This window comes from Rhyacophila brunnea, unplaced genomic scaffold, assembly GCF_057557595.1.
Source record: "Rhyacophila brunnea isolate RB1 unplaced genomic scaffold, BYU_Rbru_1.0 scaffold_13, whole genome shotgun sequence".
Taxonomy (NCBI): Eukaryota; Metazoa; Arthropoda; class Insecta; order Trichoptera; family Rhyacophilidae; genus Rhyacophila; species Rhyacophila brunnea.
In genome coordinates, this window is record NW_028232785.1 from 9,695,224 (window position 1) to 9,720,376 (window position 25,153).

The 25,153-nt window shown below is 35.3% G+C and overlaps 1 protein-coding gene and 2 long non-coding RNA genes across 4 annotated transcripts in view; 1 reads left to right on the forward strand and 2 right to left on the reverse strand.

The window, feature by feature from the left end:
* Positions 1-25,153, forward strand: part of LOC147076407 (uncharacterized) — a 493,316-nt gene that overhangs the window by 289,501 nt on the left and 178,662 nt on the right. The window lies entirely within an intron of this gene.
* Positions 102-9,055, reverse strand: LOC147076427 (uncharacterized). Its single transcript, XR_015069621.1, has 4 exons — positions 8,841-9,055; positions 5,501-5,641; positions 4,693-4,842; positions 102-1,880 (listed from the first exon to the last, which is right to left on the reverse strand). It is a non-coding gene; the product is annotated as an uncharacterized LOC147076427 (long non-coding RNA).
* LOC147076428 (uncharacterized) lies at positions 12,553-22,009 on the reverse strand. Its single transcript, XR_015069622.1, has 5 exons — positions 21,799-22,009; positions 20,169-20,285; positions 17,783-17,926; positions 16,933-17,076; positions 12,553-13,980 (listed from the first exon to the last, which is right to left on the reverse strand). It is a non-coding gene; the product is annotated as an uncharacterized LOC147076428 (long non-coding RNA).

Sequence of the window (25,153 nt, forward strand, 5' to 3'; positions counted from 1 at the left end):
TTAGTGTATAATATAAGTAATTAGGGCGCTTAGTGTGATCTAAATATGTGCATGATGAAATATTACAGGTGTAATGAGAACACTGTAATTTAAATAGTTTTCAATTATTTATTAAAAGATAAAACACAATATATTAATCTATTAATTACTAGACTCGTGATTTATGTTTGCAGAGACAGAGAAATTATATAAACAATATAAATACCTAGATACTCACTGTAATGAAAATTCAGTGATGTTATTAAAATTCCAAATGAAGTTACTATAAAGTTCGATGCCATCCGACCGGAAACTCTGGATTAAAGAGATACGTCTCTCTGTGAAGGTTTAATTGACCGAGGCATAGGGATCAAAAGCCTTTCTCTTCGCGTAAAAGCGCTGCAGTTAGTGTAAAAGAGAAAATCAATCCTGATCTCAATCAATTTTCTGATGCTCCACAGAGTAGAGGTTTGTATTAACAGACAGAACAACCTATTAAATCCATACCCTGACTCACACACAAATTGAAAAACAATATATGTACTTGCCAGACCCAGGATTTGAACCTGAGACCCACGGCGTGACAGTCCAACACTTAAGCTGCGCGGCCACCGTGTATATATTAACACTAAACATAATGGTTTAAAATTTCTGCTTGGTAAATAATGATAGAATTAGCTTGGTAATTATTATAAAAGTTCGTGTCCATTTCTACCAAAATAAATCATATTTGATAGATATTACATTTAAGTGTAATTTGATCTCAATGACGTAAATTTTACATGAAAAAACGTGGTAATAAATTCTTGGGTTTCCACCGCGTGTACTTCTTCCTTCTTTCCTCGACATTACTGGCTCGTTGCAGAGCATGATTTCCCAGGAATTCCTTTTGGCATTCATACACCAACACAACACTTCATCATAACATATATCTTTTGATAATGGCTTCTGCAACAAGCCATGTACATTTGTTATATTTCAATACGCTTCAATACAATACGTTGGCATAAGTCATTTTGTATATCGTATACCTTATCAGCTGTATTAATAAGAAAATATATATCATCATACATTCATGACTTTTTACCAGAATGTGCCATTTTATGTGATTTCATGCTACCCGATGTTGTACTGGAGAAATTACATACATCACATTTAAATGGCTTTTCCCCGGAATGTGTTAATTTATGTAATTTCATGCTACCAATGTGTAAACACGAGTAATCACAATCACCACATATAAACCGTTTTTCACCTGAATGAGTCATTATGTGTAATTTAAAGTTCCCCGATGTGATACATGTAAAATTACATTTGTCGCATTTAAATGGTTTCAACCCAGAATGAGTCATTTTGTGTGATTTTAAGTTACCGAGTTGAATACATGAGTAATCGCATTCGTCACATTTTAATGGCTTTTCACCGGAATGTGTCATTTTATGTAATTTCAAGTTACCGATATGTACACACGAATAATTACATTCATCACAGTTGAACCGCTTTTCACCAGAATGCGTCATTTTGTGGGATTTCATGTGAGTAGATCGCGCACATGAGTAATTACATTCTGTACATTTGAAAGGTTTTTTTCCAGAATGACCCATTTTGTGGGATTTCATGTCACCTGATCGTGAACATGAGTACAAACATTCATCACATTTAAACTTTCTTACAATTGACTTTTTTTCCAATATCTTAACAGCTAACATTTCAGTGTCACATTGAATGACATTTTGTTCAGTACCACGCATATCTGTAAGCCTTTCATTGTTTTCTTCAAGTTCTTTTTTAATGTCTTGTTTTACAATATGTATGTCATCGTAACTTTCTTCTTTTTCCGACACACATCCGGTTGACTCAATATTCGCAGCATCAGCCTCTACGGTGCTCGAAGCAGTAACCTATGAAAGAAAATAACAGATAATCAACTCATAAATTTTACTACAAAAAACATATAACTCGCAGTCCAGTGCGTAAGATGCACCAGGTTGGTTACTGGTGAGTTTACAACATATTTATGTGAATTTCTCAAAGCCTAGGTCTTTAAGATCACTTAAATTACTATTTACACTACGTCTAATGGCCTATTGTAGTATTAAAAATAATATCTCTATATATCCCATTTAACATACCTACGTGAAGTAAGGGATGAATGATGGGGTAGGTAGGTTCCAATGAGTAGAAGGATTTTGTGCATGATAAAGTAGTCCCAGTTTATTTCCCTTAACCATCAAAAAGATACAATCGTTAATACAGAATCGTACAATGAGATTAATGAATTTTACAATTAATAATTACGTAGATTGTGTTGCAAGAAAAATTACTAATTGTGAGATCGTAGATGCGTCTAGAAAGTTGAACAGCGTTAATACGTATGTGTTGTTGATATCTCGCTCCCTCGGTTTTTATAGTGAATTGAGACAAAGGAAACGTAAAGTTGGCTTGGGATGAATGACCGATAGTGGGTTCATGCCCTGTAAACCATTTCGTAGAATTCTGTCTCTGTTTGAATTGTGACACAACGTAATCAATTAATTTATAATGTATTTCTTGATACAATGTTGCGCCATCGAATTTTTGCACGCTTGTTCTAGTAAATTGCCTCGCAATAACAATCGGCTTACAATTGATGCGTCTGCGTTCCATGAATTCTAATGAATGGTGAATTTAGCAAGAAATATTATTTAGGTACCTACATGTTTTGTGAGGCGGTTGACTCAACCGCGTTCACTGACTGCAGAATATATCATTGACAATTGGTTTGAGATTGATTTGAAAGTCACGCTTAATATTAGTTTTGCAACGTAACATAGCTTTAGGGTATTGAAACAAACTTAAGATGTTAACTAAAAGGTACACTCTGTCTGAAGATCCTTATAACACCTACATGCGTGTAAAAATCAAACAGAACTATTCTAACTCACATTTGAAATATTTAATATAAGTAGGTACCTGAGTGTGATTTGAATCAACATATTATTTAAGTTATTTAGTTTTACATAGACACATTTATACATCATTATTTTCATCAATTGTCCTGCTAAAATATGATGTATATATTTAACTATATAAATATTAAATAATTGAAGTATGTTGTTTTAAAGAACTCCCTTCTGAAATATTTCAAATGTGAGTTAGATTGCATTCAGCTGACGAATGTTCAAGACAGACATTCACAACCAACTTGTTTGCCTATGTCACGCGACACTTTCAAATTATAAAATTTGCATTTCTATAATTTATCGAATCGTCTCAGGAATCTATTGATATAAAACGTCAGGATTTATAATTATTTAGCGGCATTCACTTCAGAAAAATACAAAATCAATTTAAGTAAAATACCATATTTGATCATAAGTAACACTTTATGTCCCTCCAACAACTTTGTGTGGGTAGGTATAAAGTTAAAACAGCTGAGCAAAACTGAGAGTTCTGCGTCATGAATGCCTTTCTAGAGAACATTCTACCAACCATCAGGCAAATGAAAATACGCTGGGATCGATTTAGACGATCTGTAGGTACCTACTCTAGCACAATTGGTGTAGAGAGCACTTATCACGGCGACCAGTTTCTGTGGGACACAATAACTGTATTCTGTGAGGTCCAAATGTCGTTTGTTTAACGCGTGTGTGCTACCTGCAGGCCTATGTTATAACTGGTGATATAAAGTCAACCGACGACATGACGTAATTGTAACGTAAGCCAATACATGCTCGAGGCAAGCCGCCCAACACACACTGCTCATCATAGATATTTATATGCTGAAACACCTATTTGTGTTTGGGGACAATGAATAACGCCAGTATTTGACTAGCGTTATTTTCTCGAATGCTATTATCAATCCGGTAGTATGTCACAATGATGTCATATGACGTCATGTCGACCGGGCAACTACAACTCGCAAGTTCTAACATAAGGCCCCTGTGCTCCTGTATAGCTGTGAGACAAGGCATCTTACTAAGCTTCAGGAGTCTCGGCTTTTGAGCTTTGAGAATCGATGTCTCCGCCGAATCTTAGGGGTACATTAGTACGACCGCGTTACAAACACCCGAGTTCGTGAGCAGATACAACAGCCTTCGGTGATTGAAGTTATCACGAAGAGATGCTTTACGTGGCTGGGACACGTATTCCTGATGTCGCCAAAGAGTGCGACACTTCGTACCCTGGTGGCACAGCCTCAAGGGTTCCGTCGCCGTAACCGGCCCTCCCTCACCTTGCAGCGGTGCTACAAGAGCGACCTACGTGTTGCAGGTCTGACGGCGCAAGCGTTGGCGATGGACCGAGGGAAGTGGCGCCAACTTGTGCTTGTCCTATTCCCCATTGTTGGGACGTGACAGGGTGGAAGAAGAAGAAAAAGAAGAATAGGTACTCTATAGCTCTCTAATAATAACTATTTCTTAGCAATGTGACTATATATTTGGTCACTATAGTTTTGTTTCTGTGTATTCTTCTGAGATTTAAATTTTTTTTTTTAGTATTATTAATAACCATGTCCTTGCATTTCGTACCTACAAGGTGGTTGTTAGTAATTTTGAACAATCACAAACAGCCGGGCTTTGAGAAAATCACATATTTTTTTGAGTTCTCACTGGGAATTGAACCCAGAACTCTCGGGTGGAAGGCCAGCGCATTACGCACTGCACCATGAGAACCGTATCCGCACACGAGTAAGAGAAATAATTAAAAACTAATATGATCATATATCTACTGTACCTGATTTGTTGGCCTGTACTCCGGATAAGAGCAACCCGGTTGAACTTCACAATTATATGGCGGCTTCATATCTTCAACAAACTCGTTGTCGATATCAACCCGCTGACAATCATTTTCCCTTTTTATATGGGGAAGTTTTATTGCTGAGTTCTAAAAAAATAAATCATCCGATTGTGACACTGTAAGTAATAAAACCACAAGCAAGCCAGTTACCTAAAGACTGCAACAGGTAAATTATAGTTACGCTTAAAACAGTTAATTCAATTTTCTTTTGGCCCGAACGATTAAGCATCTACTGTAATTTGATAAAGATCACTGATTTGCTCATCTTTTGGATATTTTTAAAACTGTTCATTAAAATCTTACAGAGCTTACTTTATATAAAAAAAAACGGCTAGATATAATTACTGAAGAATGATTGCAGTTGTTACATTATAACTATACATTCAGTAGGTCCTACAGATATGTATAAAGAAAAATTCGGCAACGACAATACCACGCGAATCGAACGTCCCAAAATGTCTTCGAAATTTAATTTTTACAAGTTTGTTTTGCCAGTGCAGATGCACTAATCTAAAACAACATAACGTGTCCATCCAGCCAATCAAAAACGAGTTGGATCATGTGACAGACCCGCGCTGTCTTTAACATATTACGCCTCAGAAACACTCAATATTCAATATTAATATCATTAATATTGAATATTGTCTCGTTTCAACCTGCTAACATTTCTATGAGACATCCCGACTTCTTTGGTCACCTTTTGGCGGTGATAATAGGTAGGTCATTAATAATAAATTATGCCCACCAGACTTGCTGGTCTCCATTCTGTAATAGAACATCTAGGTTGAGGTTTTTCATGGTTCGGTGGAGACATTGCGACTTCCTTGATGCCAACTCGCTGATGATTAGTCTCGCATTTTATATTAGTAAGGACCATTGCAGGATTCTGAAATAATGATATAATATTAATTTATCAAATAATGCTATTCCCACAAATTTGACTGAATACTATTGGTAAGTCATTCTACAGTGCACCATAGACGATTCACAGGTGTATTAGCATGTTTTACTACAAGCTCAGGGTAAAAAAATACTAAAGAAAAATTATATTGTATTGTCAGGGTATATGAAACCGCTTTCTTTGCGTTCTATCTTGCAACTTGGCTTACACATTTAAACACAATACAGATAATCATATTTTCTACTAAATTAACTTAATATATATATATATATATATATATATATATAAGAAGCAGTAGGTAACTTAAGATCGGGTAAAAACTATACATTACGGTAATCACGTGTTCAAAATATTTACCGGCTTTAACGCCCCAAAACCTCTCCTTTATTCATGTGCACATAACAGATTCATAAATAGAATTCAGATACGCTTAGAATAGCAAGCTTAGAATGACGTATTCTTGACACGTGTTTCAGTTTATCCCATATCCTTCCACACTCGAGATCGTTTGCCTGTTACTCCACTCCGGTAATTTAGTTCCCATTAATTGTGTTCCCTGTTCACGTGTCTTCTTCTTTACCCTAACGCATATTGCGGAGATTATACCCGTATACATTAAAACTACTCGTATCAGTGGCATATAGTTAGTTTTTGTTCAGGTCTTGAAGCTACAATGGCTGTCTCAGTGACGGCAAACAATTTTACTTACAACAATTCAAGCGACGTTTATCGTCCACCTGGTGACATTGTAGAATAATTATTGACCTAGAGATCCAATTAGTTTCTATCACTAAAACTGCCTTCAGGTGAATCGGGATGTAACCAGCGTCACCAGCGGTAAATGTGACAACATTATAATAATAATCTATTTTTATATAGAATATTGTCAAAGCAAAAAGGTTAAATTTAGCACACGCTCAGACTAGGATAACTCCAGGATAATTCAAACTGTAAGAAAATGTTTTGAAACTGAGGATTGCATTGTCATACTACATGCAATAACTCCCGGATTGGCCTGGTGTATGTCTGAAACTCATCGGGAGAAGACATACATGATACTTTTATAGGTAGGTACCTCTAATGTGCTCAGTGATGTCCCAAGACAAATTCCGCCCCTAAGCAGAGCCAAAATGCCACCACATTTTTATACAGTATTTTTTTATTATACTTTCATGACTTCAATATATAAAAAAATCATTAATCATTACTAACAACATTTTCCCCACAATAGACAATATTGTGAGTCCACGGTTTCAGATAGGTTTAAAAATAGGTACACCTGACAACTTTCAAAACTCCCGAATGTCTGGCAAAAATATTTGGATACATTAATTAGGTAAGTATGTACCTACCTATAATTCAAATATAATTTGCAAATCTGCACCTGGAATTGCTGGACATCAAGGAGTGATGTCCAAGGACAACGGAAGTAAACTAGACATTGCGAACCCGACAAAAAAAATTACCTACTGTTGTTTCCAACCAGTGAGCTGAATTTTTAATGGAAAGATATTTCCGTTATTACTAAGTTTAGGTACCTATTCCTACATATATCTAATGATTCTCCTCGATTTGCCGCCCTTCGAGTAACTGCCGCCCCCAAGCGACGCTCAATCTGCCTACCCCCACGGGACGTCACTGAATGTGCTCCATGGTCTCAATCTCACCACACTCGCAAAGTGGGGACTATTGTCAGGTCCCACTTGTACTTATATTAACCCATATATGATTCGACTGAGATACATGCCATATTTTATCTAAAAGCCGAAAACCAGAGAGCTTATCTAGCTGATCATATTTATTAGATGGTCGCAAAAGGTATCCAACTGCTCATTTTCAGTCTTCGATGTAGACGTTATGTGGTCAACACAAAGAGTTTTTTTTTCTGTCTTCTGTTGGGGCGTTTGGTAGAGAGTGAAATTGAGAGCTGCGCGCGCACACCGTCTTAAGTTTCAGTCAGTAAGAATTATTTCGTTGCCTAGGCAACGAATTTATTATTGTCGGCCATTTGCAATTCTTTACGAAGCTAAACAAACGATTAAGCCTCAGTGACAGTTGTTACTTTAAAAATAAAAACAACGAGAAATAATTATATAATTAAGTAATATAATTTAAAATGTATAGAAATAAACCAACGGCGCTCCAATACGCGGCTTCTTTCCCCGAGCGTGTCATTTAACAAGATAATTAAGAGCTACTCGAAGAATCTAGGTTATCACAAGTTTTCTTTTTGTTTTGTTACGCCAAAGAAGTATAACTTCTAACTCGCGTACATAAGTATATACACTGATTTTTTATTATACTCTCTCAATGTGGCCATGTTTCCTCTTATCTTTACTGGAAGTACATATGACCTTGACACAGTGACGTCTCGTGGGGGTAGGCAGATTGAGCGTCGCTTGGAGGCGGCAGTTACGCGAAAGGCGGCAAGTCGAGGAGAATCATTTGGAATACACAGAAATAGATACCAAAACTTAGTAGGTACATAATAACGAAAATATCTTTCCATTAAAAAATCAGCTCACTGGTTTTGTAGGGTTCGCGATATCTAGTTTACTTCCGTTGCCCTTCGACGTACTCGGTGACCAAAGACTTCACGTGCGAATAATTACAGTTGAATATTTTGTTAGTAATGTATTCATACAACACATTTCTTAGATATTGGACTCATGAAATGATGATAAAAACATTGTAAGTACTTATAAACAATTAGGCGGCATTTGGCGCTGCCTGGGGGCGGCATTTTATCTAGGGACTTCACTGCTTTGACAGCACTGGTAGAGGTGAATTTAATATTTAAGACGGTCAATAACAACAACATAATATTTGTTATCCGATAGAATTTGCTTTATATGGCTACCCATTGGCCCATATAAATAGTCAGTATTATCAGTTATTTTAATTAAATTTTATTGTATATATAATCTTTTAGTTTAAATATTATTTATTATAATATTTTTGAGCACAAAAAGCTACACAAAACCGTCTTATAAATCTGTAGTGAGTCTAACCGTAGAAGCACCAAAGAACATAGGATTCCACAAATGATAAGCATGGATGCGTAAAATTATGTGACGATATCGTTGATATTCTGAGTGACTAAACGGCAGCACACCAGAGCGAGTGACAATTGGAAACAGGTTTATCTCAAAGACTTACCTACAAGTTGTTTTTCAAAACTAACCTGAAAGTTGCTATGTGGAACTCTGGCGCTCTCTTGCTCGTTATAAGTAAGAGATTCTTGGCTATTTGGTTGATTTACAGGCACCTCAAACCAATGCTGCACTTCATCAGGTTCGAGGTCATCTGGTTCATGTTTAAAATCCATTTTACGTGTGTATTTAAGTCGAAATGAGCAAAGGATTATTGTAACTGGCATGGCATTCGTGTACTGTCAGTTTCCTCGTTTCTTGTCAACACAGTGTTGCCATATTTTGAAAGTGGAATTATAGTACAGAGCCTCCAAAATTATAGTATTTGTGGATAAAATATAGTACGCTTTGTCATCTGTTGAAAATGTATAGGTTTTTTGTTTCTCAGAAAAAAAATAACGGAGAATTTAGTAGAATGTGTAAATATTTCACCGCGGGCCGCAGGTTCCCAATTTTTCATAGTCGGCTCATTTTTTTAGGAAAAATATTTCGCCGCGGTCCGCAGGTTCCCCATTTTTCATAGTGGTTCGTTTTTTTTAGGAAAAATATTTCGCCGCAGGCCGCAGGTCCCTATTTTCCGAAGACGAGTCGATTGCGAAATGGCAAATGCGAAATTATATTACTTTTATATTAAATTATAGTACGATATTCAAAATTATAGTATTTTGGGGGTACTATACCTATTTTATATCGTACATAGTACGCGGACCAAAATTATAGTACAAATACTAAAATTATAGTACGGTTGGCAACACTGTGTCAACAGCTAATTAGTGTTGCCAGTAATTACATTTTTTGTTAATGATTGTTAATACCCTATTAAAAGCAACATTATTAAAATTATCGACGAAGGGCATAGATACATAATATATCATAAATATAATGACAAACGCGAAAATCCGCATTGATAACTTTTTTAAATTTGCGGTTGCCTAAAAATTGTTATACTGAATTATATATTCTTAGAAAATATTAAGTTGTGACAATTTAAACAAGATTAGGTCCTACATGAAATGCTTATCAAATTGCGTTGCTGCGAGCCGCCTATTTTTGTTGCAATTTAAATTGTCGCAATTGGGTAGGAGGCTCGTAGCATAATCGGTTAATGCATAGTGGCACGATACCAGTGGATATAGTGGTTTAAACCCGTCGAGCACCGTATTTTTTAAATGTGATTATTGTAATTGCATTTTTTGGTTATTGATTGTTAATAGTTACACTGAATACCCTTAATTTTACCTCGAACACCATTTGAAAAAGATACTATATAGCGTCACACTGCCTTTAACCTAAGTGATAGGTAGGGGGCCGCCAAAGATCCTGAACTAGGGGACCGTTTCAGGATGTGGGGGCCATGGAAATCGCTAATACTTTTATTCCAATATGATCTTTTTACAATTTTATTTTTTACAATAGGTAGTTGTTTATTTGTGATGGTGTTTCTTTGTTTAATTTTTCGTGCGCTTCGTGGCATAGGAAAAGTTACTTTAAATGATATTTGAATATATATATATATATATACCAAAAATGAGTTATGAATGCAGCATTGTTCTCCATGCTCATACCTACTATTCAAAGTATAAATTATTTTTCTAAGCTGACAATCTCTCATACAAAAAGAATGTGAAATCTGTGTTTATTTTCAAAACTTATATTCTCCAATGCCCTATGATTTTTTAAACTAAGAATCACCATTTCAGCCAATGAGAAGGCAGCATTGAACTGTCATAGTCGACAGTATTTGTTTATCTATCAAAGTGTAAGCATCTGTTCTCCAGTTTTATTCAAGTTTTACTTAATTAATAAAATATAATTAATTAAGTATATTTATATTATACTATAATATATATATAATAAAATATAACTCATAATATCCTTATGGCGTATTTTCTAGACTAATAATCTCCATAGACTTACATCAAAACTAATAATCTCCAAGTTAAAATTGAAGATATTTTGAATGTTTGACGAAAAATAACATCTGTATTTACTACAGGTAATTTCTTTTGCGATCCTCCATCCAATAAAACAATAATCAAACTGTTTATTCGTAACTGTAGCATGAAAACAGTTTTTTTTGGTTTGCCAAAAACACACATTGATGGAGATTCTGAGTTATGATACTAAGCCCCTCATATATAATGAGCAAGGTTGTTACATTTACGATACCTAGATTTGACACCAGTCGGAAGGTTATTTTTGTATAATATACTGTATTACTTATAGGATGTGAAACAAGTTGTGTATTTGGGATTTGGGGAAATCCATTTGCATGTTACAAATGTTTTATTCACAGATAAGATGGGAATGCAAACGCAATTAGCCGTGTTGTTTTCCCTAGCATTACAACCTGACTAGCTCAGACAATAATAAAAAGGATTAGTACTTAGTTTATTGGAGTTAATAAAAAAATTAATTAGTAGAAAATATTTTAATAAATAATAATTTCGCAAGGCGCAGTAATAATTATTGTAAATGTTTCTTTTAACAAAGTTAATAATATATTTTTGTTCCTGAAATTTCTTATTAAGTATATACTTACCAGAATAAGTAATTTTGTTGCTGCCTTGAGAAGATGCTATACATGAGTAGGAAGGTAGGTACCTATTTAAAAACATCGGATTTAAATAGCTTAACGTCATACGGCTAAGGCCATATAGGCAGGTGCCTTGCTTGGTGGCTACATGCTAGGTGACATAGCCTAACGAACGGACGCACACTGCACTCTTCGCTACATGATTATTAGTCACCTAGTCAGTCTCCCGGCGAATAAACGTGTTGGTTATTTTTATTGCGTCACCTCGTGATTTTGCAAGATTTCGGGTGAGAAACGTCAAACAACGTATATTTTGAGGTTATGAATAATGACGCATGGGATGAGTTGACATTATGCACCCAACGAGTTCGAATAAGAGACTTTCGACATTATAAACTTAAATACTCTGTGAGAAGTAGCTTTATGGTTAGTTTTGAGAGTGATATATCGTCGTTGTCTTGAGCGCTCAAAATGTCAAATGAATTTGTACCTAAGCACGTAGCGTGCAATGTGGCAGTAATGTTTTTAGTAGACAAGCATAGCACCTAGCTCAGCACTAGCGAAGAACCTACCTATTTGGCCGAAGCCTAAGGGTTCATTTGATGTATTTTCATATTAGCTGATGTTATACATGAATAATTAAATAAATCACATGTAAATGGCTTTTCTCAGAAATGAGTCATTTTAATAGTCTTTTCAAGTTACCATATGTTTGTTTATACATAAGAAATAACATTGACACATATATAAGATTAGGCGTGAGAACGTAACATAGTGTGTAATTTCATGTTACCAGATGTTTTAATTAAATAATTACATTAATCAAATTTAAAAGGTTTCATTTCGCCAGAATATCACATGGTGTTTTTTTACTTGAGCAGATGTTACAAATGAGTAATAAAAGTAGTATTAGTATATAATAATAATAGTAGTAATAGAGTAGTAATAATAAATATTACAATAAACACATTTAAATGGTTTTCCGCCAGAATGAATTCTTCCATTTCTTTTTCTTTCAAAACGTCTCACTTGATGTTTTTTTACTTGAGCATATGTTACAGATATGTAATTAGAATGAACGCATTTGAATGGTTTTTTACCAGAATGAATCATGTTGTGTGGTTTCATGTAAAAAGCAGTTGTACATGAGAAATTACATTCTACACATTTAATGGCTTTTCGCCAAAATGAGTCATTTTATGTTTTTTCATATTAGCAGATTAGATACATGAATAATTACATTCAACAAATTTAAATGGCTTTTTAAAAGAATTAGGTAGTCATTAATTTAGTGTTTTCATTTCAGGTCATATACATATATAGATCACATTTGAATGTCAGCAGAATGATTCATTTATTCTGTGTGATTTCATATGAATAGGATTTATACATGAGTAATTATTACAACTTCACATGTATATGGCTTATCGCCAGAATGCTTCATTATATGCTTTTTAAGTTACAAGCACAAGAGTAATTGCAGCATTACATTAGAATGGCTTTTCACCTGAATGAGTTAATTTGTGTAGTTTCATGTTGCTAGATTGTGTAGAAGAGTGATTACATAGGTCACATTTAAATGGCTTTTCACCAGAATGAGTCAGTTTGTGTTTTTTTATATCACCAGATGATATACACGAGTATTTACATTGGTCACATTTAAATGGCTTTTCGCCAGAATGAATGAATTTGTGTACTTTCATTTGACTAGCTGTTATAGACGAGTAGTGACATTGGGCACATTTAAATGGCTTTTCACCAGAATGAGTCATTTTGTGTTTTCTCATATCACCAGATGATATACACGAGTATGTACATTGGTCACATTTAAATGGTTTTTCACCAGAATGAGTTAATTTGTGTACTTTCATGTTGCTAGACTGTGTACAAGAGTGATTACATTGGTCACATTTATATATTATCTTTTCATCAGAATGAGTCATTTTGTGTTTTCTTATATCACAAGATGATATACACGAGTAATCACAATGCTTACAATATCTCAATGGCTGTCCACCGCAATTAGTCATTTTGTGTCTTTTCATTGTAAAAGGAAATCTACATTTGTAATTACATACACTACATGTTAATGTATTTTTGTTAGTGTGCACCATTTGGAATATTTTCATTGTGAGAGATTGAGAAGATAAGTCATTAGAATTACATTCGAGTGCCTTGGCACCTGAATGTCTAATTTTTTGTAATTGCATTTTATCAGGCTGGATGCATGAGAAATTACCTTCATTATATTTAAATGATCTCACATCAGAATGTACCGTTTTCGCCACAGTTCGATTGTGAGAATTCTCGTGATTGTTTAGTAAATTTAAAGATGGAAAAATATCGGAACAAATGCAGCATACAAACATTTTTATAGGATGCTTCTTATTTTTGACATTTATAATATCTGGTAATAAATCAGGTTGATTAACGTTTGATTGTTTACCAAAACGAGTAGCTGTGCGACTTTTTGAACCTTCATTTTGATATTTTTCATTAAATTCCGCGAGTTCTTTTTTAATATTTTGTGCGTCAATCTGTATATTATTGTCATCGCAAGACGCGTTTACTTTTGTCAGCTTCCACGATGATTTGGGATTTGCAATCTTCGCCGATACGTCGGTTGCAGCAATGAACTAAAAAAAATGTTTGTTGGTAGAGCTAAGGTAGATATTAATTTGTTAAAATATATAACTATCAGTGGCGAAGGGTGGCGGTAGGCTGTTAAGATTCAACATACATAGTGCACATTAATACTATCGACCGAAGGTACGAGGGTGGATCAATAAGTCCTTAGAAAAGCCGACAGGTGGCGCGACTAGTACTGCAAGCGGTTTGTTTTCATGCAGCGGCACTACCGATTCAGTATGCTGCGAAGTTTCAATCAGATTGGTCGGGTTGTTGTGTGTTTCTCGTACATTTAAAAAAAAAATTTGCTTGTGGAAAATGGAAAAATGGAAAATGGAGAAAATTGAGTTTAGAGTTGTTATTAAACATTTTAATATAAAAGGGTTAACAGCAAAGGAAATAAAAAATGAGTTGGATTTAGTTCACGGCATATCTGCTCCTTCACTTGCAACTATTTATAACTGGTTAAATGAATTTAAACGTGGTCGTACATCAACAAAGGATGAACCACGCTCAGGACGTCCTGTAGAGGTGACTACACCAGAAATGATCAATAAAATCCACGATATGGTGTTAAGTGACCGAAGATTAAAGTTGAGTGAGATAATTGAGGTTACAGGGATCTCAAAAGGTAGCGTCATTTCTATTTTACATGACAAATTGGGCATGAAAAAAATTTCTGCAAGATGGGTGCCGCGTTTGCTCACAGTTGACAATAAACGCAATAGGGTGGTGGCCTCTAAAGCCCTGTTGTCGCTCATGCAACGCAATCCGGATGAATTTTTTCGTCGCTTTGTGACTGTAGATGAAACATGGATACACCACTATACTCCCGAGACGAAAGAACAGTCAAAGCAGTGGATTGCGAAGACAAACCATGTCCAAAGAAGGCGAAAACCGTAAAATCAGCTGGTAAGGTTATGGCTGCTGTATTTTGGGATACACGTGAAATTATTTTCGTTGACTATTTGGAAAAAGGAAAAACAAATAACAGGGGATTATTATGCATCTTTATTGGACCAGCTAAAAAACAAAATTGAAGAAAAACGGCCTCATTTAAACAGGAAAAAAATCCTCTTTCATCACGACAATGCCCGTGTTCACACATGTTTACGATCAATGGCTAAAATTGAAGAATTGAAGTTCAAATTGGTCGACCACCCACCGTATTCGCCAGATTTAGCCCCCAGTGACTTTTTCCTTTTCCCAAACTTAAAAAAATGGCTAAGTGGACAACGTTTTTTTCAAATGAAGAAGTCATCGATCGGACAAATGCTTATTTTGAGGACCTTCCGAAAACTTATTTTTCTGACGGTTTAAAAAAAATTGAGAAACGTCTAACCAAGTGTATTGAGCTCCAAGGAAATTATGTTGAGAAATAAAAAAAAAATACAAAAATAAAACCTGTTTTAATGCTTTTTTCTAAGGAATTATTGACCCACCCTCGTACTTGGAATTTGAATTTGAATTCTAATGTATTCATGCTCTGTACTATTCCATTTAAGTCGTTTTTTGCGACCCGGGTTTCGCCTTTCGGCATCTTCAGGCGTCATGAAAACTCACCAAAGGTAAACAGACACTGACAACGAACTCTCTTTACTCTAACTTATATAATAAACAATACAATAAAGTAGGTAAAAACTGATATGTAGGCAATGGAGTTTTTACCTACTTGATTGTATTGATTTATTATATAAGCTAGAGTAAAGAGGTTTCGTTTGTGTGTTTACCTTTGGTGAGTGTACACGACGCCTGAAGATGCCGAAAGGCGAAACCCGGGTCGCAAAAACGACTTAAATGGAATAGTACAGAGCTTGATTCCATTAGAATACATAGTGCAGACTAAACTTTATCAATCATACAATATATTTGTATTCATTGAACAATGAATGCACTTTTCAGAAAGTGCTGATTATTTTTTTTTAATTAAGCGAACCCTGCCTTAGCCAAACCACTATATTTAAGGTATGCTATGGGCGATCCAACAAAAACAGTGCACACTTTTTCAGTCGTACCAATCATTTTTCGTTGAATTAAGAATACATATTACATAATATGTTGGTTATTTTTTTTAAATTCATTAAGCCCTACCTAAAACAAAACGTAATTATTTACACCACCACCATCACCAATTAAAAAAATTCTTATATCTATGAAATAACTAAAATTATGTATACTTTAATGGCATTCTTTTAGATATTTTATAGATATACGAATATTTGTTGACTATTATATACTCTGTTTTGGTAAGGCATTGTATAATTTGATTTTAAAATTTAACAAAACACTATCTACACATTATAGATTTAGTTCAATGAAAACCAATACGTTTCACTGACAAAGTCTAGTATGGACTATTTATGTCAGGGTTTAACAGCCTACCTCTACCCTTCGCCACTGATAACTATGTATTATAATAAATTGTAAAGGATATATTTGGTTATATGGACCTGTAACGTCACGTTGGTTTTTCTAATTTCAAAATTATATATATATGCATAATTATTTGATTATTATTTTTTAAAAGATTTTAAAACAAATGAATATAACATCTAATGTCATTCGCAAGTTTTTTTTTAGTTTTTAGCTACCGAAAATAGGTACTCGATGACAGCAAAAAAACAGGAATTAATTTTTTAAACAGAAAGCGATATAAAAACCAGGGACACAAATAATATAAATAAATACAAGGATTAATTAAAATAGTGTGGAAAATATGAGATAAACTTAAACAAGTATTGTTTTCAAAAATTATTATATACATTTAACTTAAATCCATTAGAATTTAAATTCAAATTCCGTCAAGTACCTTCGGTCGATAGTATTAATATAATAATGTGCATTTAAGTTTTTCACGTAACATAAATTATTATGCAGGAAGGTACCTAACCAATAAAAAATCTATTTTAACAATGCCATATGACTTAGTCGTATAAATATAAAACAAAAAAAATTGTTACCCTGTTTCCTGCTTTTCGGTGGGAATACGTATCTCTGGTGACAGAATTATCAAATACGAGTTGGCGACATTTAGCTTCATCGAGTTCAACTTTGGAGCTTTCTGGCGGCCAAATGGGTTCAGACTTTATGTCTGTCGCACTTTCCTGGAAAAAAAATATGATTTTACCGAGGCTTTGACTGTGATTCGCTGTCATATCGCCTCTTCCACCGCCATCTTTAGATTAATAAAGCGTGAGCATAACTTTTTGCACAAGCAACGAAAAAAGTGAACCACTTTTCAGCTTTCAAAATCAGATCTCAGATTGCTTGACATATCGCACTCAGGGAATAATAGTGGCACAAGTCCATATTTGTAATCTTTTAGTTAAGTATGCAGAAATGTTCCAAGATATCATTTCTATCCGCATAAATAATGGCATAATTTAAAAAAATATAATGGTGGCCTTAAAAGCATTTTTGTCATAATCACATTAGAACATTTTACTTGAATTCAAGCAGAAATAGTAACACAATGATCATTGTGCCATTGTTATTGCGGATAATATTCAAAATGAGATGACTCAAGTGTGCCAACTTCACGCTATTATAAAGTAAATTAAAAAAAAAAAACTGATTTAACACACCAAAATAAAATATTTAAACTGCTCTCCTGCAAAAACAAATTTTCCGAGTTGTGCCACTATTATTCCCCGGGTGCGATATTGATTCACAATTTCTCGTTTCAAATTGAATTATAAAAAATTCTACTTTCTACACTACAAACATCTACTCTGTGGAGGCCCATAATATGATCCTATTAGGATCGGACATGGTCGAAAAAAAAATATATATAACAGAAACACTAGTTACCCGGTTTCCAGCTTTTCGACGAGAATACGTAAATCTGGGGGCAGAATTATCACATACGAATGGGCGAAATTCTTCTTCATCGAGTTCAACTTTAGAGTTATCTGGCTGCCAAAAGAGTTCAGACTTTATATCTGTCACACTTTCCTGAAAAAAAACATTATAATAATGTAAATATTAATAATAACAATATTGGAAGAGGTAGGACTAGTAGTTAAACTAGGCGGGAATTATTTATTCTCACCAATAAACTATGGCATATATTTTTCATAATAACTATGAGTCAAACCATTGCCCACTGAAGAGGGAAGCCGATACATTACACGACTGGTCCTACTTTTCGCCCCTCCAGTTGTATAAGGATGACCTGTCATTGTCTATAGAGTGCTCATACTGACGCGTCTGTCGTGTTCACTTGGTATTCTTAGTTTCAGATTTCTTTCAGATTATTTTAACGTATCTTGGAGACCTTGGAGTTATTCTGATTTAGTGGTTATGTGTTATTAATAATTGGAAGTGACGATCAAAGTAAGTAAACTTTTTCTGTGTATAATAATATCATAATACACTAGGACGTTTGTCAATGTGACACTCGATTCTAAACGACAATAACTAATAACTTATTTATACTCTTCAGTCATTATACAATACCAAACTCTCCTTGCAAATACGTTATCAATAAATAGTATGGCAGTGGACCACTTGTTGCTTGCGCAAAAAGTTATGCTCAGGCTTTATTAATCTAAAGATGGCGGTGGTCAATCTCATAGATAGTCGATGGTACAGAGAGGGGCGAGGGAACTTCCTTTTTTGAAAATGTTCCAAAACTTTCTAGTCGTATTTTTCGCCTGTCACATAACAAAGAAGATTTGATTTTACACCGTTTGAGAAATAATATCTTGTAATTGGCGCCCTACATTGTCATTAAGCCGATTCAGTCGAATTCGAAAGTTTCGGTTCACTTTTTCAAACATGCCGACCGGTACATTGGCAATTTTAGCTCTGATGTTGTTCTGTAGGTCTTTTATGATCCATGGACGATCGATATAAACCATAAATTTGAGATAACCCTACAGGAAATAACCACAGGGGGTTAAATCACTCGAGCGCGCAGGCCAGTTTACGTCTACTCGCGGGGAGACCAGCCGCCTTGTCTGAAAAAATCCGTTGAAACCCTGGCTGTGTGGGCAGTCGCCCCATCTTACCGAAACCTCAATTTATCCAGTTCCATTTCATCGAGAGCAGGCAACAAAAAAATCTTGAATCTTTGTCAAATAACGGTCTGAATTCATGGTTACAGCACGACAGCAGCTTTCTTGAAAAGAGGACCAATGATCCCTACGCTTGAAATTTCTCACAATACAGTGACACAATCCGAATGAGAGGGTCTCTCTTGAAGTAACCTGATTTTTGTTCACTGCAGTACCGCATATTCTGTTTGTGAACCCAACTTCTTTTTTCCACCCTGTCACGTCCCAACGTTGAGGCATTGGGCAAGCACAAGTTGGCGCCACTTCCCTCGGTCCATCGCCAACTCTTGCGCCTCCCGCCATGTCAGACCTGCAGCACGTAGGTCACTCTTGTAGCAGCGCTGCATGGTGAGGGAGGGCCGGCTACGGCGACGGAACCCTTGAGGCTGTGCCACAAGGGTACGAAGTGCCGCACTCTTTGGCGGCATCCGGAATACGTGTCCCGGCCACGTAAAGCGTCTCTTCGTGATCTTCGTGAACACAACTACTAAGGTAAAAATGTGCCTCGTCAGAGAAGAACACAAGCGCGTCGTTGGGTACGGTGTCAACCAGCAGCTCACATGACGTTTGTCGGGTTACATAACCAAACAAACAAAAACCTCTCATCCAGACCTCTCACTGAGCCCTTCCTTACTCATTTGTCACTCCAACTAACTACACCGTGCAGTTTTAAAAAAATAAGTTCCCACGCCCCACCCTTTACTTTAAATCTAATTAACGACGAAGAGCATAGATACATATATCTTAAATTAATATAATGACAAATGCTTTATTACTAGTTAATTGAATAAATCGTTCCGCCAACTGCTCTCAGTTTATGCAATGACGCTTATTCAATATTGGTTTTTTTGAAGGTCTAAACACATACTATTTCATGTCTATAATGTGTTTTATTTTCGTATGCACTCTCACATTCAACACCCTGCTTCAAAATCTAGGTAGTATATTGAGTAAACGAGTGTCATCAATTTCTACCCTGAGTTTCTGGAACCTACCTAGTAATTAAGATTTTTGAAGACAGCGTGGTCCATATTCTGTGACTATCTATGGAAGAAGCGGATGAATACGAAGAAGGAGGAAGGTATATGATTTTTTCAAGCCGAGTACATATTAAAATGAATGTATACAATAGGACGTACCTGTTTCACTGATTTGTGGTCTGAATGAGAGCATCCCGCTTGAAGATCTTCATAAACGGGGTCTTCCGGACAGCAGAAAGGTTCTGTTTTAATGCCAGTGATGACCATCGTATTCTTCTGAAAATAAAAAATAATCTTAGAGTTAAAATTTATCTCCTACTTGAATTGTTTATACATAATTTCAAAACAACGTGCTGGATGTATATTGTCAAAAAGATTTATTCTGGTAGGCAGCGGCACGTTTCTTTGGAGCAGGTGACGCAATCGATTCGTCAAATATAAAAATAGGCCTCGAAACGGTTCAAACCAGTCACACAACTATTAAATTATACGAAAATCTTAAAAAGATGCGCAAATTGACTGCTGAGTAGATAATTACTTTTTAATTATCACATTTAAAAGGCATGCTAATTATATCGATTGGCCACCTGACCGTTACGCGCTAGGTGCGTCTATAGCGTCCAATGACTTAATACATTGGACGCTAAAGACTTAATCTGAAAGCTAAATCTGAAAGACGTCTGAAACTAAGAATACTCCGACAAGTGAACACGACAGACGCGTCAGTTTGAGCACTATATAGACAATGACAGATCATCCATAGAGAACGGGAGGGGCGGAAAGGTAGGACCAGTCGTGAAATGTATCGGCTGTCCTCTTCAGTCGGCAATGATTTGACTGATTACATTCATTTAAAAACACTGACCACGTGAAATTTATTGTTTTTGCGTTAAATATAAAGTTAGTGGTAGGTACTTAACCATTTTTAGTTATTTTAGTAGAACATAACATTATGGTTAACTATGTTGTGCTTAAATTTGGTAGCCGTACTAAGAAGCAACACGATGGTTTAACGTTTCACAGTAAAGGAGCTGACATTAATAAAATCGATTTTCTACTGTGCGTTATTCGCAAGAAACACGGTTTCATTTTGCCGAAAAATATGCGTTCTCAAAATATTATAACTCATATACAGAGAAAAATCCATATTATTATAATACAACGAAAGATAAAAATAACATTTTATATACTTACGTTTTTAAATTTTCTGTTGAAGCATATAAACTTGACTTGACTTGACTAGCTTAAACGATCAAAAAAAATTGTACTTGACATATTGATTTCCATAGTAACGCACGTATATATTAATAATTTTGTTCCTAGGACCCCGGACCCCTAACAACCAATAATGGTGTCGAAATAACCTTTTAAACAAAACAGAAATAACTGAAAATGAATTCAATTCTACTTAATGATTGCTAAAAGTATTAAAAATGCATTGGCATCGTGTTCTGATATACCTATTCTAAAAGTTTCAAATGTCTAGCTAGTCGGGAAGTTAGTTAAAAATCGATTGCAAGATTTGTACCGGACAAAGAACCACCGGACAAATAAGAATACGAGCTAAGAAAACGTTGTAAAATAGGGTAGGTACGCAGACCTTGCTTTTAAATCATTTCTTGAAGTCTTAGCAATTCCATTGACAATATAAGCATTAACATTTGCTAATATGTACGTGTATTAGCAATTCGAAGACTATGTATAATATTCTGCCCGAATTTAAATAATAACCACTTATCTGTACAATATAAGCTCACAAGAAAGCAGATTAGACAAAAAAAAAACTAACCTCAAAACTGCAAACAGCGCCATCGTCAGCTTTATCTTGCTTTACATCAGTGTGTGGTTTTTCGGTATTTATATAGTTTATTGGGACTTCAAACAAGGGCTTACTTTCTCCATCAGATTGGTGAATGTCTGGTTCCTGTTTTATATCCATCTCCATTGCTTAATTAAACGGTAAAATGCACAATGGTCATACAGTGTCGTGGTGTCGGCATGTCATGCCACAGTGTTGCCAACCATTTCTTTGTCATCGAATTTTTAGCGAAACTTAGACCCTACGCTCATGGAGAAACTATAATCCGACAAATTTGTTGCTGGTGGAACTCATAAACTGGCCAATGACTCAAGCTTCACACACGGCGCTACTGTAACCCACTTACAATAATAATTTCACAACCTCAAACTGTCAAACTCATTGTCTTTTCTTCTATTATATTATCATTCTAAGCTTTTCCCGTAATATTTTTACGGGAATATTCTGGCAGCCTGTACCTAAGTAATTATTATACAGACTGGAGTATGTTTCTCAACATATTTTGCAACATAGGTATTTTACATTAAAAATAGGTTGCCCATCTTTCATACTTTTGACGTCTTGACTTTGTAATTGCTTGTTCAGTTCAGTTCAGTGCTGAATAGGTAAGATTTTTTATCAAATCTACTGATATTGGAAGGTAGGTAGGTACCACTGTTTTATGGGTGACTGTAAACTGAGAGACTAGGAGACTAGCATTATAATAATATGTCTCGTCTCTCCGGTTACGGCCGCGAACATTCAGTTCCAGTCTTGCCGTTAAAATACATGTTGCCAGAATATACCTACTGGCTGGAATTTTAGTTTAAGTCGCATCTTTTTTTAGTATTCTCGTGAGCGGAAGGCCTTATAGCACGCGTTATCATCAGCTGTTGAAAATGTATTGGGTAGGTAGGTACATACCTACATAGAATAGGTAGATAGTTTTTTTTATTCCCACAAACAATAATGGAGAAACATAATTTTGAAAAACACTTTTGAGAAAATGATATATTATAACCAATATAAAAACACCGGCAGGATTTGAAACTGCATCTCTTGGGTTTACGCCCCGTGCGCATTGTCCACTATGCTACTAGGTGACATACTAATTACGACAAATTTTAACTGTTGGCCTTTATCGGTTTTTCAATATTATGTAGCTCGAAGAAGAGAAAATCGTTGGACAATAATATAGTCATCCAGTGGTATTCAAGAGGTACAAAACGTCCGCAAGGTAGACCTAGAGGCCGCTGGATCGATGAAATCATACAGTTCTGCGGAAGTACGTGGGAGCGCAACGCATAGGACCGAGAGAAGTGGAAGCAGCTTTAAGAGGCCTTCATCCAGCAGTGGATAGATTCAGGCTGATGATGATGAATAATAATTAGAATGGTACATTCTTAAATCTTATGAATTAGGTATTCATTAGAATAAAATAAATAGTTAAATAGGTACCTACCTAATTAAAAATAATGGAGGTCTTTTACTATTGAAGCACTTCCGACCAAAAATGCCTAAATTCAAGAGTTTAAGTAGGTACTCACCTTTTAAATAAGAAATAAAGGCTATTTTTGGTTCATTCAAGCAATTTTTTTCTCGGCTCCCCAAATTTTTGACTAGGTATTACAAAATAATGGTACTACCTACAGCTTTGTACCCATTTATAGTACAGAAATATTTAAATTTTTCTACATTACTTTATGGTCTATTTTCTAATGTCAAAATTATTATATTCTACTGATATTCAAAAAATATACCTAGTATTTTGAAAGTACTATAGGTACCTCCCTTTTTAATGTCGTACATAGTAGGTACACAGACCAAAATTTATACAAAAACCGAAACATATTAGGACCTAATAGAAAGATTTTTAACCACTTGTTACCTTAGTTTGAAAAGGTTTTAACTGACATTTTGGCCTAGAATGACTTTTTGGTGTGAAAAGGTTCCATTAGCCATATTCTATCATATACGTTCATTTCAGAGTCATCTATTGTGAAATATGGGAATTGGGAGTATGCCGGAGTTCTATCTACATGTCTTTTTTATATTGAAAATTATGACCATTCCAAATTTCAAACCCTCATAGCTCAAAACATGGTCAAGTGCAATTAGAACCTTTTCAAAGTAAGGTGTCGCACTTCTATTAATGACATTATTAATGGAAAACGCGCTCAATACAATGGCTAGCAAGTAAATTCGCGCATAGCGACATTCGCACATGTATAGGTAGACGTCACGCAATTTCCATTATGCGATATTACGCATCGGGAACTTATAGCAATATAACCGTTATTGTAATGGCGTTAGAACAGTGTTTCTAGTGTCAATGTTCATTTGAGCGAACCCGTTAGAACCGAACCATTCGGTAATTAGTTTTTCGAAAGTTTGCCGAATAGCTTCCTCTCACCCCGCACCCGAGGTGTAGGACGATTGGGCACCGGATAACTGGACGCCACGGAATTCGAAAATAAATAGACGTTAGGTACTTATAGGTATTTTAAAAATAAATATTCAATATTATTATTTATATTTAAATGATTATATTATGATTTAATAGTAATAGTGAGAATGTAAATATGCAGACGTAAACAATGATTTAATCGTGCATATGTTTAAGTTCCAACGAAAAAAGAGTTTTTTATTTTATATAAAGCCTTAGGCATGGTAATTCTCAATCTGCGATAAAGAATACATTATGTTAAGAGTAAAATAAATTCAAACCACTAAGTAGTAGATAGAAACTGATTAAAATACCTCGTCTACGTTCTGTATACGTGTCTACGACAGGTCGGCGTCCAATCGTCCGGAGGCCAGTCGTCCCATTCCCGCACCCCGATATGATACATCTTCTTGAAAAAAATCAGTTACCAAATCATCCCCAAAGTAAAAGGACGTGAAGGAATAAAATTGTTTCCTGAGCGACGCGTCGCTCCGCGGGGAGTGATGTAATCATTAGATAAATCTACCGAAATAAAAACAACGAAAGAGTGATACAGTGTAACTCCGATTAAAGTGAACCAATCCATCAGCGATATAGCGTAACCCAGTTAATGTTAATCCGCCCATCAGTGACATGTAACCAGGGCTCGAAATGGACCGGAACGCACCGGAGCGCCGTTCCTGTTCATACAATTTCCAAAATTATCGCTCCGTCTCGTGTAAATATTAATTTGACCGTCTGGGCGAGATATGTCATATAATAAAAAAATTAAAACAATCTTTTTTTAAATACATATGTGTATAGAATTAGATAAGTAACAGTGTTAATATTTTCGTAAAACTATCAAGCGCTCCGGTTCGTAAAATTGTCCATTTCGAGCGCTGCATGTGACAAGTGTAA